The sequence below is a fragment of the Pongo abelii genome, chromosome 3 (genome assembly GCF_028885655.2).
Source record: "Pongo abelii isolate AG06213 chromosome 3, NHGRI_mPonAbe1-v2.0_pri, whole genome shotgun sequence".
NCBI classification, from domain to species: Eukaryota; Metazoa; Chordata; class Mammalia; order Primates; family Hominidae; genus Pongo; species Pongo abelii.
Window position 1 is genome coordinate 162,965,357 of NC_071988.2, and position 15,053 is coordinate 162,980,409.

Sequence of the window (15,053 nt, forward strand, 5' to 3'; positions counted from 1 at the left end):
ATCAGCCGGGGATGGTAGAGGCTGAGGAACCCAATTAGATATCAAGCAGGGGATTCTGGCTAAGCCAACGTAACAGGATTCTTGCTAAAAATAGGACAATGCAGAGATGATCATAGAAATAAAAAAATCTAGACTTAGTTGCAAAGGAGCTCAGGGGAGCCTGAGTAGAGTTGAGTTTGGTCAAGGAGAGAATCTTTGTCAGTTGTACCTTACAGAAAAAAACACTTTCTCATCCCTGTAGTCTGGCTTTGTTCTCCAGCAAAGTATTGCTATCTGCTCACAAACACTTACTGAATGACATTAGAAATCTAAGGGGTCAGAAGGTAACAGAGGAAAAGGGGCATAATCACTCAACGTGCCCCTCCACTTAGCTGTTTAGACATTTTGTTCCCTTGGCTAACAATGAAGGTATATGGGTAATCTCGTGCCTGCAAACTGGAACACTAAACATATGGATTGAATCAGGAGGACATCTGACACAAGTTATAGACAATTCCACTTCAAAGTTAGCTGTGCTTTCTATTTCCAAATGCTTTAATCATTTGGTCTGTATGCCTGTCTCCCCAACACAGGCCCTTGGGGAAACAGATGTGTCCCATTGTTACAGGTAGAAGCCCAACATGTGGGAATCAGGCTATCCGTCATGCCCCATGCCAAAGCCCCTCTGTCCCTGATGCCTCAATACTCCACACATGTGAGAAACAGTGAATCAAATAAACTTTTGTGGCAGTGTGCAGAAATCAAAAGGGAAAACATGAGCATTTAGCTAATCCACACAGCTTGCTTGCCCCTGCAACCAATGTACATAGGAGAATCAGCACTGCAACTCATGCTCCGTGCGTCGTTGGAGCAGATGCTGGGACAGCAGTTGCTGTGGCCGTAGCAATTGGAGGCCCAGCAAATGTGCAAAGACATTGGTGCCAATTTAAGAGAATAAGGGGTGACAGGAAAGAAAGGCCTCTTTACACAAGCAAAAATGGTCTCTGGGGACAGTCAGCTGGTACACAACGTGAACCAAGTCTTATAATCTCTTTGCACTGGGTTGTTTTTTTTTTTTTTTTTTTCCTGCAGGCTGGTGGAATAACAGCTCTTTGGAAGCCTTGGATCTGTCAGCTTATGTTCCTCTTTCATGATTTTTATCCCCCCTCTAACCCCGCCTCACTTAGAAAAAGAACATATGGACTTTGTTGAGAGGCTGTTGTGGAATGTATAGAGTGACAAAGGCAAAATATGCAAAAGAACCCTTGAAAATGTCACATTATTGGCTTAATGGCTTTGTACAGATTGGAGTAAGGTGATGCCTTTGAAAACTTTTTATTTGGTTGGCTAACTTTGCCAGTTACAGCTCATTTCTCAACCCAAAGGCAAAATACCATTCAGTGACCAAGCAAGTTAAAAACTCCAGTATAAAACAAATACTTTGAGCATATGGCATTTTCCTCATTCTAACACCTTCTTTTTCATTCTGTATATCTAAATGACGAATGAATGGAAGCTCATTTAGGAAAGTAGATTGGCTAAAATGTTGGAGAAAAACTACCATCAAGTTGAGAAAGTATTTTTATTACATTTTTGAAATCTCTTTAAGTGCATATATGTCACGTCCAAACTTTTCTATATTACCAAACAAAGTGTCACAAAAATTTTCTGGAAAAGTATTATTGATGATGTTGCTTTACTCAAGTAATTGTCAAAAGCATTCAGCTAAACTCATTTCCCCCAACTACTTTCCATCTAAATTTGCCACACTGCAGTGAGCTAAATTCTATTTTTTCACCTTATACCCCCATAAGTGTAAGAATCTGATCCTTAGTAGATACAGAATGAGAAGTGTTTGTAGATCTTGTGAAATTCATAATTATACACCAAGTTTAGAAATAATGAGAGAAAATGTGAGTGTACTAAGTGCCTTCCTTTATTAGCCTATTTAATCAGTATTTGTTGTGCATCTACAATGCACTCTAGCACTGACCAATAAAAATATGTGTGTGACAAATAAAATTTAAAATTTTCTAGTAGCCACATAAAAAAGAAACTGGTGAAATTATGATGATGATGATGTTTGAGTGATGGAGTCTTGTTCTGTCACCCAGGCTGGAGTGCAGTTGCGTGATCTCGGCTCTCTGCAATCTCTGCCTCCTGGGTTCAAGCAATTCTCCTGCCTCGGCTTCCCAAGTAGCTGAGACTACAGGCGTGCGCCACCACACCCAACTACTTTTCATATATTTTTTTTTAGTAGTTATGGGTTTCACTATATGTTGGCCAGGCTGGTCTTGAACTCCTGACTTCAAGTGATCCGTCCACCTCAGACTCCCAAAGTGCTGGGATTACAGGCGTGAGTCTCCGCACCTGGCCGAAATTAATTTTTTTATATCTTATTTTACCTAATATATGCAAAATATTATATCAATAGATAATTCATAAAAATTACTGAGACAGTTTACATTCTCTTTTTATACTGTCTTCAAACTCTAGCTTGTATTTTATACTTTCAATGCATCATCCACATTTCAAGTGCTCAACAGCTAGATACAGCTAGTGGCTACCATGTTGGACAGCATGTCTCTGGACAAACTGAACAATAACAAACTTCATGGTGCTTTCCTACCTTCTTTATTTGTTTACTCTCTTCTCTCTGACAAAATGTTCTTATGCTTCATCCATACATTCATTCATTCATTTAACATGTATTAAACCTCAGTTTATAGCAATATGGCAAGATAATTAGCTTGCAATACTCTTCTAATGAAACCCTAAGAAATTATTGCTAAAATGTAACAAATATTCTTTGAAATGCATTGTTAGGATTATAGGAACATAAAGAAAATTTCCAGAGCCAACCTAAAGAGGAAACTAAAAACTGAATGAGGTTGGAGGTGCTGTTGCCTGAGCTGCCAATGGGTTGGTCCTAGGCAACTGAGAAGCTTGGTTTTCACATTTTAAGAAATACAGCTTGTCAGATACTCAAGATTTAAGCTGGAGTTCAGATCTGTCTCTAGCAATGGGACTACAGAATAGTGTTACCACAGTGAAATACTGAATCAGGAAAAAATTCTCCTTCTATCATGGAAGACAAGGATAAGGGTGACTGTCTTAGCTTAAGAAGGCTGTCTTAAGAAGAGATTTAAAAATCTCTTCTTAAAATTCCTATCTATGGGTCTCTCTCCACTGAGGTTTGAGTTCCAATTTGCACTAACATGTTAGAAATTTAATTAAACATGTAAACACACATGTGTTCTAGTAACTCCCAGAAAGCAGAAGCAAGCACAAACATCTCAGGGGGATATACCTTTATCTCAAGGCACATCAAATTATCACTGGTTAAACACAAAACATGAACTCATAATACAAAATTAAAAACAAAATGAGAAAACAATGTATTCTGAGCAAGAATAAGTTATCAACCTAAATAATCAAAAGGGTCAGAATCCAAAAGAGAGTTTATTCAAGTGAAAAGTGTGAGGGTGGCAATCCGGTGAGCAGAGCTACAGCAAAGAATGGTGATCAGTGCTCCCGGTATGGGATAAAATAAGGATCATTTATACAGGCAAAACGGAGATGCTGAACAGAAGTACAACATTTTCCATACAAAGGCTAACATAAAGATGTAAGATTTGATTGGCTACTATTAATTACACTCTAAGGAGGGTGTTTAACATTCTATTCTAAAGAGGTAACAGTTACAAGAATCTCTATCTCCATGTCTTTTACTCTAGGTCTGAATCAAGAATAGGGAGTCTGGTTAATGTATAACATCTCAATGCAAAAGTCAAAAGAAAAAAGTCATGCACCAGAGAAGAAAAATAGTTGTATGTTGTGAATCAAGTTTCAGGGATTAACTTTTTCTTTGGCATAATAAATTTGGAAGGTCCTGAAATTTTATTTTTACATAGCTGATAAAGCAAATAAATAGTAGGATTAGAACTCTTCAAGAAACTCTGATTACAGAAGTATCATAGAGCCTATAAAATAAGTACACCTAAAATATTAAAGTCGTAAAAGGAAATACCAAAAACACAAGAAAAGAACAAATACCAGACAGATGAAAACAAATAACCAAATTGTACTTGATGAATACAGTCATTCAATCAGTTATTCAATTAAATAACCTCAATAACTAGACTAAATAGTTACCTAAATCAAATTTGAAGAGAAGATTACCGAGCAGGAGGTAAATGGTGTGTAATCCCATAACTAGATAAACTATCATTTAAGAATTATGTTGAAATAAGAGCATTTTCAGTCAAACATTTGCAGTGTTTTCTATTGTAAGACCCTTGCTTAAAAAAGTACTCAAAGATATTTAGAAAGAAAAAAGCTGAATGCAGAAAAAAAAAATGAAAAATGAGAATGGGGAAGAAATTGGTAAATCTGAGTTTACACAGAAATAAATTTATTTAAAACAGGTATAATAATAACACTTACTTGGAAGATACATAAAAAGTAGACCAAGAAAAAATAGCATAGGAGAAAGAGGACTAGAGTTAAAGCATTCTAAATTTCTTCTCAGAATAGGATGTTTATTAGCATTATACTTAAGGGTCAGATATGTAAGTTAAAATTTTAAGGGTCAAATGAAACATTGAAAATCTTTTTATCTTTAAAGCATGAAGATAGGAAAGAGGGGTACTACAGACTGAATGTTTGTGTCATCTAAAAATTTTTATGTTGAAACCTGAATTTCCAATGTGATGATATTTGGAGGTAGGGCCTTTCAACAATGATTAGGTCACGAGAGTGGAGCCCTCATGAACTGGATTAGCGTCCTCCTAAGAAAAGAGAGAGCTTGCTTCCTCTCTGTCTGCCATATGAGTACACAAAAAGAAAGCTGTGTCTGCAAGCAAGGAAGAGGGACCTCACCAAGAACTAAATTGTCTGACATCTTGATCTTAGACTCTCCAGACTTCAGAACTGCAAGAAATAAATTGTTATTCAAGTCATCTAGTCTATGGTGCTTTTACGTGTCTATGTAGACAAGGGGACAAAGTAAATCCAAGGATAACATTACATGTCAGGTACTGTACAAGACACAGGAATCCCCAGAATGAATAGATTAAGGAGAAATATTTATGATACAATGAGAAAAGACACATTGAGAAAAGAAAAATGAGTATATATTGGAGAGAAGGATTTATTCTGCATAGAACCTTCAGGCAAGGATTAACAACGAATCTTATAGCAGTGCTATTGAACACAAATATAATGTGAGGCACAAGTTAAGTGTCTAATAGTTTCTTATGGCTAGTGGCGACTGCACTGGATCACCCAGGGGCTCCCAGCCTGAAGTTCTGCATATTGGTGTGGCCAAGGAATTTAGGTGGGGTGTGCAAAGCATTTTTTCTGCTTTCAGTTGAGTGAGGTAAATACTAGGATGAACAAACTTAAACAAGCATCTAAGCTGCAGAGTTTCTTAGACCCTTCAACACACATATACTCTCAGGGGTAATATGGTATGTAGTATAATGTTTCACAAATGTATTTGCTCATTTAGTACTTTTTGTCTACAACATACCTGTTAATGCCTTCCTGAAAAATAGGCAGTAGAACATCAGTTTGAGAAACTCTGGTTTCAGTCATAGGGAAAAATCAAAGGAAATGGCAAGATGTAAAGTTGAAAACACAGGCAAATGTCAGACCAGAGGCTTGTCTGTTAGGCTAAGAAGTTGGGATCTTTCAATAGTAAGCAACATAGTAAGTAAGCTCTGAAGATACCTCAGCAGGGGGAGTGAGGAGTAATGCCTCTTGGCTTCAGATGTGGCCACATGAAGCTATGAGGTGTTAGGGCTACCACTCGCTAAACCAGACTGAAGAGGGTTTCCTTACAGCGACTTCTCTAGGGGCCTGGTCGATGCTTTCTCCCAGTTAAATACAGGCACAGCCAACTCAGCTCTTGTCGGCTGACAATGCAATCATTCTTCTTCAGTGGGTCTGCAACTTCAAGGAGAGGAGTCACAGACAACTGAAGAAGGAAAAAGGTCCCCGGAATGCAGTGAATCCAGGTCATGGAGAAGTATCTCTGATTCTGGAATCTTCTTGCTTCAAAAGGAATAGAGTATGTTCATAAGTTACGATACATGACAAAATTTCCTGGAATGCATGATTTAGGATATAGGTTCTAAGTGTTATATAAACAATGACTTTTATCTGAAAAAATATATTTTGTTTTTTGAATAGGTTATATATTCACATTGTTCAAATTATACACAGATACACAAATCTACACAGTGAAAAGCCTCAGTCCTGCTATTGTTCTTCCTCTGCCAAGCTCCTATCACCTCTGTAGCAGGTACTTGTAGCTGGTGTCTAAAACTGCTTACTCCTCTTGGCACACAGACAACATTTCCCAACCTCTCTTGCAATTATATATAGCCATGTGACTAAATCCTGGTCAGAGGAGTATGTGCCACTTCCCATTCTGGCCCATAAAAATCTCTCATGTTGCATCTTCCCTCTCTTTTCCTGTCTTCCAGCTGAGTGTTTACACCTAGAGCAACCTCAGAAGCTATGGAATAAGGAAGGAGAGGCCTATATAAGACTTAGCCCCTCAATGACTGAATGGCACAGAGTAGCCCTGGATTGTATGAATATAATCTAATTTATTAAGCCAGTCTCTTATTCAAGGACATTTGGATTTAACATTGATTTTCAATCTTCCCTGCCCTAGTGTTCTTAAAGATCATTAGATAGTTAATGAGCTTGGAATTTTTTTTTTTTTTTTTTTTTTGCAATCCTGCTGGATCAAGATGTATATCTAGTGCAGAGAAAATCTGACAGGAACTTAAAGCTAGGATATAGCAGATGATGGATTTCAGGGCTGAGAATACTCTGCTACTGATGGAAATTCTGTTGAAATGTCACTTCGCATACTACATACACAGTGTTGGGACAAGCTGGAACTAAACAACCCCTCTGTGGAATTAATCATATTACTGCATAGAGCATTAGACAACTGCTCCATTCAAATGTTACTGATGTCATGTGCAAAATGGTTGATGGGTTCACATTTGGCATTCATTAAGAAATAGTGGCTAAAATTAGTCAGAATCCTAGGTGATTAATCTTTGATATGCATGGCCACAAATGGCGTTCAGTCACTTAGCCAGCTTTTTCATATGGATCCTTCTTAAGGACTGGAGCATATCTCATAAACCATTTGCTTAGTCATTTAACTAGAGTGCTTGCTTTTGCCAACAGCTTGACAGTTTAAAAAAGAATAAAAACCTGTTCCCTACTGGAAAAATTTGGAATTTTGCCATAATCATTATAGGCAGTGCTCTCAGTAAATTCCAGCTTTATGCCTCTTAGACAAATGGAGTATGAATTTTACTGTCAGTAGAGAACACTGAAAAACAAAGAAAAGAAAGCATCAATGTAGTATATATCATGTTCTTTAATATTCTTCTTTAAAATTAAATACTGATTATGACTTTGCAATTTATTTTCAAGCAAGAACTGTTGAGTATTTGAGGCTCTGAATGTTAGCGTTGGTGCTAGGATTATGATAAAAATGGAGTGCTTCTTAAATTTAAAACTCTATGATATTTCCAAAGGTGATTCTGACATCTCACTTTATTTCATGTTTTCCAACAGTGAAAATAAATTTTTTTTAAAAACTTGAGAGTAGAACCCCATACTAAAAGCCCAATTATTTATTGAGCTTTCTTTGATACAATAACATTAATACAGAAAAGATTCAGAAATTAACAATCAAAACTCATATCTATATTCACCAAAACCAACATAACTTATTAAGATATGCTATAATCATTAAAAACTATTTGTTTTCTCAGTAAAATAACACTTGATTCTAAGAATGGGTGGCCTAGATATTTTTACAGCTATTCTCACAGTCACCCAAGATTTGGCTGCATTTTAATGAAGAAGTTAACTATATATAACTTGTGAATACATTGATATGCCCGGAGATGAAGGGTTCTGTTAAAACTACAGATTGCACATATTTCCTAGAAAATAAGCAAGTACTTTCCTTAGGTTCTATACTGGTTACTTGGTATATCATTTCATTGATAATGTATAGAAACAGGCCCCATCACAATTCAATTCCAAGCAACTTCCAGATGGTCCCTGCTGGTATACCTTATATTTTTTTCAAGAATCATGGGAAACCAGACATTCTCCTTCACAAACTCAGGATTTGGCATATGAGACATAAGGTCAAACAGTCGTTCTGTAGCTCTCCCCTCTTCAACTCTTGTTCAGCTTATGAAGAACTTAAATCAGAGTGTACTTTATATACTAGTACAGTTAACAGTAAGATATGTTTCTTATTTAAACTTTAGTGTACAAACAAGTTGAAAGCATTGCCCTTACTATTGTTATTGGTTTTTGGGAATGGGATAACCATAACACACAACTGGACCTCAAAGTCAATGCTAATTTGGGCAGAAGGAATGACTGGCTATGCCTCAGCAGAGCAGCCAAAGGGAATTCCTTTACAAATTATGGAATCAAATGTCAAAAACAGTCCTGTTGGTCAACAGAGTGAAAAGACAACCTATGGAATGTGAGAAAATATTTGCAAATCATATATTGGATAAGGGATTACTATCCAGAATATATAAAGAACTCCTACAATTCAACAATAAAAAACAAATAACTACAAAATGGGCAAATGACTTAAATAGACATTTCTCCAAAGATGAAACACAAACATGCACATAAAGAGATGCCTGGCCAGGCGTGGTGGCTCACGCCTGTAATCTCAGTACTTTGGGAGGCCGAGGCAGGTGGATCACTAGGTCAGGAGACCGAGACCATCCTGGCTAACCCGGCGAAACCCCGTCTCTACTAAAAATACAAAAAATTAGCCGGGTGTGGTGGCGGGTGCCTGTAGTCCCAGCTACTTGGGAGGCTGAGGCACGAGAATGGTGGGAACCTGGGAGGCAGAGCTTGCAGTGAGCCAAGATCACACCACTGCACTCCAGCCTGGGTGACAGAGTGAGACTCCATCTAAAAAAAAAGCCCAGTATCAGTAATCACTAGAGAAATGCAAACCAAAACTATGAGATATCATCTCATACCCATTATAATGGCTATCAAAACAAAAACCCAGAAAATAACAAATGTTGGTGAGAATATAAAATTAAAAACATGTGCACTGTTGATGGAAATATAAATTGTACAGCCATTATGGAAAACAGTTTGACAGTTCCCAAGAGATTGAAAATTATCATATGCTCCAGGAATCACCCCACTTCTGGGTATATACCCCAAAGTACTGAATGCAGAGTCTGGAAGAGATATTTGCAAATCCATGTTCACTGCAGCCGGAGTCACAATAGCCAAGATATGAAATTTACCTACGTGTCCATTCACAGATGAATTGGATAAAATGTGGTTTACACATATAAAGGACTATTCCACAGCCTTAAAAATGAAGAAAATCAGATGTAACACATGATTGTCAAGTGTTACAATATGGATGTATCTTCAGATTATACTAAATATGATAGTCACAAAAAGACAAATATGGTATGGTTCCACTTAAATGAGGTATCTAAAGTAGTCAAATTTATAGAAACAGAATCAGAATGGGGGTTGCCAGGTGATAGGGGAGAGGAGCAAACGGAGAGAATTGTTTAATGGGTATAGAGTTTCTGTTTTGCAAGATAAAAAAGCTCTAAAAATCTGTTGCACAACAACGTCAATATACTTCACACTATTAAAATGTACACTTACAATGGTTAAGATGATAAATTTTATGTTATATGCTTTTTGAGTGCAATTTAAAATTTTAAAAATATTTTTAAAAAACAATCCTATTGGCAAACAATCCTACTGGCCAGTCTAAGAAACCACTACAGTTATGAAAACTCCATTAGAACCCTGTAGCTCCAACTCATAATTAAATCCACACATTTACAGGCAATTGATCTTTGCCAAAGATGCCAAGAACATACAATAGAAAAAGGATAGTCTCTTCGATAATGATGCTGGGAAAACTGAATATCCACAAGCAGAAGAATGAAACTAGACCCTTATCTCACACTATATACAAAAATCAATTCAAAAGGGATTTTGAACAGTTTCAGACGTGAAACTATTAAACTAGTAGAAGAAAACATGGGGAAAACTTCATGACATTGGTCTGGGCAAACATTTTTTTGGTTAAGAGCTAGAAAGCACAAGCAACAAAAGCAAAAATACACAAACGGAATTGAATTAAAGTAAAAAGCTTCTGTACAGCAAAAGAAACAACAGAGTGAAGAGACAACCTATGGAATGAAAGAAAATATTTGCAAACTATACATCTGATAAAGAGTTAATATCCAAAATATATGAGGAACTCAAACAATTCAACAGGAAAAAACCAAATTACTCAATTAAAAAATGGGCAAAAGACTTTAATAGGTATTTCACAAAGGCAGATATGCAAATGGCCAACATGCATATAAAAATGCTCAATATCACGAATAATCAGAGAAATGCAAATTAAAACCATAATGAGATAATATTTCACACCTGTTAGAATGGTGATTATAAAAAAAAATGAAAGATAAGTTTTGGTAATGATGTGGAGAAAGGGAGAACCCTTGTACAATGTTGGTGGAAATGTAAATTAGTACAGCCATTATGGAAAATGGTACAAAGTTCCTTAAAAAATTAAAACTATGATCTAGCAATCCCCTTTGATACATATGCAGAGGAAATGAAATAGAAGAGATGAGCACCCCCATGTTCCCTGTAGTATTATTCACAATAGTCAAGATATAAAATTAACCTAAGTATCCACTGACGGATGAATGGAAAAAGATGTAGTATGTGTATATATGTATATACATATATACACACATATATATACACATATATAAACATATATATACACACACACACATACACACAGTGAAATATTCAGCCTTAAAAAAGAAAGAAATTGTGTCATTTGTGACAACATACATTAACCTGGAAGACATAACACTAAGTAAAACAGGCACAGAAGGACAAATATCGCATGACTTCATTTATATGTAGAATCTAAAAGAGGTAGAACTCATGGAAGCAGAGAGTAGAATGATGGTGGCCAGAGACTAGGGAACTTGAGGGCAATGGGATTATGCTGGTCAAAGGGTACAAAGTTTCAGTTAGATAGAAGGAGTAAGTTCTGGTGATCTAATGCACAGCATGGTGATTATAGTTAATACTGTATTGTGTACTTGAAATCTGCTAAGAGTATAGACCTTAAATTTGTCACCATACTCGCATGTACATACATACACAAAGGTAACTACTAAGTGAGGTGATGAGTATGTTACCTTTGTGGCTGTGGTAATCATTTCACAAATGGTATACCAAAACATCACATTATATATAATAAATTCATACAACATTTATTTGTTCATTATATCTAAATAAAACTCTGTGGAAAAAAAAGAATCTTCTGGACCCCCAAGAACAGTGCTAGTTGGTTTTCATCTGATCAAAGAAAACCTTAAGGCAACACAGGCCTTTAAGGTACAGACATACCTCAGAGATACTGTGGATTCAGTTCTACGCCACTGTAATAAGGCAAATATCGCAATAAAGCAAGTCACACAAATTTTTTGGTTTCCCACTGCATATAAAATGTATGTTTAAACTATACTGAGGTCTATTAAGTGTACAATAACATAATGTCTAAAAAAGCAATGTACATACCTTAATTAAAAATACTTTACTGTTAAAAATGCTTACAATCATCTGAGTCTTCAATGAGTCATCATCTTTTTGCCAATGGAGGGTCTTGCCTTGATGTTGAGGGCTGCTGACTGATCAGGGTGGTGGTTACTGAAGGTTGGGAGCTGTGGCAACTTCTCAAAATAAGGCAACAGTGAAGTTTGCTGCATCAATTGATTCTTCCTTTCACCAAAGATTTCTCTGTAGCATGTGATGCTGTTTGACAGCATTTTCTCCATAGCAGAACTTCTTTCAAAATTGGAGTTAATCCTCTCAAATCTTTCCGCTGCTTTATTAAGTAAGTTAATGTAACACTCTAAATCTTTTGTTGTCATTTCAACAATGTTCACATTATCTTCACCAGGAGCAGTTTCCATTTCAAGAAACCACTTTCTTTACACATTCAAAAGAAGCAACTCCTCATCCATTAAAGTTTTATCAGGAGATTGTACCAATTCAGTTACATCTTTAGACTCCACTTATAATTCTAGTCCTCTTGCTATTTCCACGTCTGCAGTGACTTCCTCCACTGAAGTCTTGAACCCCTCAAAGTCACCCGTGAGTATTGGAATCAACTTCTTCCAAACTCCTGTAAATATTGATATTTTAACCTCCCCCCATAAATCACAAATAGTCTTAGTGCCTTTTAGGATGGTGAATCCTTTCCAGAAGTTTTTCAGTTGACTTCACCCAGATCCATCAGAGGAATCACTGGGCAGCGATACCTTAAAAAATGTATTTCTTAAGTAAGAAGACTTGGAAACTGAAATTACTCCTTGATCCACTGGCTACAGAATAGATACTGTGTTAGCAAGCATGAAAACAACATTTATCTCCCTCCCCATCTCCATCAGAGCTTTTGGATAACCAGGCACATTGTCAATGAGCAATCATATTTTGAAAGAAGTCTTTTTTTCTGAATGGTAGGTCTCAACAGTGGGCTTAAAATATTCAGTAAACCATGCTGTAAACAGATACACCATCACCCAGGCTTTGTTTTTCCATGAATAAATCACATGCAGAAATTTAACACAATTCATAAGGGGGCTAGGATCTTCAGAATGCTAAATGAGCACTGGCTTCATTTTAAAGTCACCAGCTGCATTAGCCCCTAAAAATGGAGTCAGCCTGTCCTTTCAATCTTTGAAGCCAGGCACTGACTTCTCTTCTCTAGCTATGAAGGTCCTAGATGGCACTTTCTTCCAGTGTAAGGGTGTTTCATCTGCATTTAAAATCTATTGTTTAGTGAAGCCCCCTTCAATTATCCTAGCTGGATCTTCTGAAAACTTGTTGTGGCTTCTTCATCAGCACCTGCTGCTTCACCTTGCATTTTTATGTTTTGGAGATTGTGTCTTTCTTTAAACATCATGAACTAGCCTCTGCTAGCTTCAAACTTCTCTTTTGCAGCTTCTTCACCTCTCTCAGCCTTCCTACCATTGAAGAGAATTAGGGTCTTGCTCTGGATTAGGCTTTGGCTTAAGGGAATGTTGTAGCTGGTTTAATCTTCTACCTAGACCACTCAAACTTTCTCCATATCAGCAAAAATGGTGTTTTGCTTTCTTATCATTCATTTGTTCACTCGAGTAGCACTTTTAATTTCTCTGAAGAACTTTCCCCTTGCATTCACAACTTGGTAAACTGTTTGGTTTAAGAGGCCTAGCTTTCAGCCCATTTCAGCTTTTGACTTCACTAAGCTTAATCATTTCCTGCTTTTGATTTAAAGTGAGAGACATGTGACTTTTCCTTTTACTTGAACACTTAGAGGCCACGGTAGGGTTATTAATCGGCCTAATTTTAATATTTTTGAGTCTCAAGGAACAGGCAGGCCCAAGGAGAGGGAGAGAGAGGGAAATGGCTAGTCAATAGAGCAGTCAGAAGACACAACATTTACCAATTAAGTTCACCATCTTATATATAAGGCATGGTTTGCAGCACCCCCAAACAATTACAATAGTAACATCCAAGATCACTGAACTCAGATCACCAAAACAGATATAATAATGAAAAAGTTTTATGTATTTTGAGAATTACCAAAATGTGACAGAGACACACAGAGAGCAAATGTTGTTGGAAAAATGGCACTGACAGACATGCTTGATGTAAGGTTGCCACAAACCTCCAATTTGTAAAAAATGCAATATTTGCAAAGTGCAATAAAGCAAAAATAGGTATACTTGTATAATTACAGTATCTTTCCCTTTACAAACTCTCTACAATTTAACTCAAAAAGCCATAGCTCCAATGAGTTTTAAAGACTTCAAAGTCATTAGGCATTCTTCCTTCCAAAGCTGACTGAAGAATCAAGGGACATACTGAAGTGTTTACTTAAAATTAGGTTGTTCCTTCTGGGTCTGAGGAATGCATGAAGTTACATTTGTTCATATGTTACGAGTCCTGCTGGTGTGAGCCAGAATGAAAAAGCCTCCAAATAAGTGCTCCTTTCTGCTGGCGCTACCGGATTCACCTTCACAGCCTTCAACATCAGGCATGCAGGGTCCTCATTACAGTTTACCCTAAAAAGAATGCTATGACTTAGTTGAAAAATGGAGAAGAGGACACAACAGAAGTTAATTATGCATTTAATATCAATGGGGAATAAATGTATGAGATCCTGTGCCCCAAGTGGTAAACTAAATCTAAACCCCATGCAAGGACACTATCACTTCAGGAAATGTGTTATCAGAACACGAGATAACAAGGCAGTGGCCTTCATTAATAACCCTGCTGAAGGCTATGTCCTTGTACCCATTCAGCTCCTTCCTAAGCTTGTGAGTCTAAGTCCACACAATAATGATGAGGCGTATATATATTTAGTGTCATGCAATTGAAGCTTCACAGCCAAAAAAGAGAATAAATATTAAAATAATGGTATGTGGGAAAGATAGTTCAAGATAGTTTAATGGTGTCATTTCAATTTAACAAATGTTCTTTAATATTGGTTACTGTGTAAAACACCATCCTAAACACTGGGGCCAGGCCTGGGGCGGGGGATTTGAAAAACGAAACAACACGACATAACATGGCAGTCAAAGGAAAAGCTGCATCTCTGAGGTTATGCTTGAATAGCGTCTTAAAAGATAAAGGGATTATCAATAGGTTTAGAAAGAAAGAAGGACTGAGAACCACAGTGGAAAGCCAGGAGGGCCTTTATGACTAAGAGAGCATCATAAACAAAGCTGTCAAAAGTACATAAATGTGACAGACATGTGGAGACTGCTAAAGATATCTATGGCAAAAGCATAAGGAGCAACAACAAATATAGTTTCCCTTTCCACTCTAGCAATAGTTTATTTTAAATTCTGCATATGGGGTTGTGCCTGTCTTGTTCATTGCTGTGCTTTATATGTTTTGGGCCTATAATAGGTATTTAAGATTTGTTG

General features: G+C 36.8%; 1 protein-coding gene and 1 long non-coding RNA gene across 9 annotated transcripts in view; both read right to left on the reverse strand.

Annotated features, from left to right (window-relative positions):
* The window catches only part of RNF150 (ring finger protein 150), a 270,744-nt gene that overhangs the window by 162,158 nt on the left and 93,533 nt on the right, over nt 1-15,053 (reverse strand). The window lies entirely within an intron of this gene.
* LOC129059088 (uncharacterized) overlaps nt 1,043-15,053 on the reverse strand; it is a 31,326-nt gene continuing 17,315 nt past the window's right edge. The window contains exon 2 of the long non-coding RNA XR_008524784.2: nt 1,043-14,186. This is a non-coding gene — a long non-coding RNA (uncharacterized LOC129059088). The remainder of the gene's footprint in view (nt 14,187-15,053) is intronic.